Here is a 719-nt window from a genome sequence, read left to right on the forward strand (position 1 = left end):
CCAGCTCAGTAATGACATCCTGCAGTAATGTGCAGCAGCTCTCCTGCTGGGCTGCAGACAGTGATGTCAGCTGGTGTTACTCTGTTTAACACCAGTAGTTTCTCTTTAGCTGTTCATGTTCCTGTGACAGGCAGGTAGCTCTCACCTGACACCTGAGCTGAGAGTATCCAACACTCAGCTGGCCGACAAATGGTGTAACTTCATCAATCACTCACTCACTCACTCACTCACTCACTCACTCACTCACTCACTCACTAAGTTACTCGCTCACTCACTCACTCGCTTGGTCGGTCACTTGCACACTCAGTAAGTCACTCAGTCAGTCACTCAGTCACTCAGTCACTCAGTCACTCACTTACTGAGTCACTCAGTCACTCACTCTCTTGGTCGGTCACTCAGTCACTCGCACACTCAGTCACTCACTCAGTCACTCGCTTAGTCGGTCACTCGGTCGCTTGCGCACTTACTCACTCACTGACTCAGTAAGTCACTCACTCACTCACTCACTCACTCACTCACTCACTCACTCACTCACTCACTCAGTAAGTCACTCAGTAAGTCACTCACTCACTCACTCACTCAGTCACTCACTCAGTCACTCACTCACTCACTCACTCACTCAGTCACTCACTCACTCACTCACTCAGTCACTCACTCACTCATTCACTCACTCACTCACTCACTCACTCACTCACTCACTCACTCACTCACTCACTCAC

At 49.8% G+C, this 719-nt stretch overlaps 1 protein-coding gene across 6 annotated transcripts in view; it reads left to right on the top strand.

Annotated features, from left to right (window-relative positions):
- Window positions 1-719, top strand: part of nrg1 (neuregulin 1) — a 34,748-nt gene that overhangs the window by 10,251 nt on the left and 23,778 nt on the right. The gene's annotated exons all lie outside the window — the stretch shown is intronic.

Source organism: Seriola lalandi, unplaced genomic scaffold (genome assembly GCF_002814215.2).
Source record: "Seriola lalandi dorsalis isolate HSWRI2012SDOR001 ecotype SW California unplaced genomic scaffold, Sedor1 jcf7180002054484, whole genome shotgun sequence".
Classification (NCBI taxonomy): domain Eukaryota; kingdom Metazoa; phylum Chordata; class Actinopteri; order Carangiformes; family Carangidae; genus Seriola; species Seriola lalandi.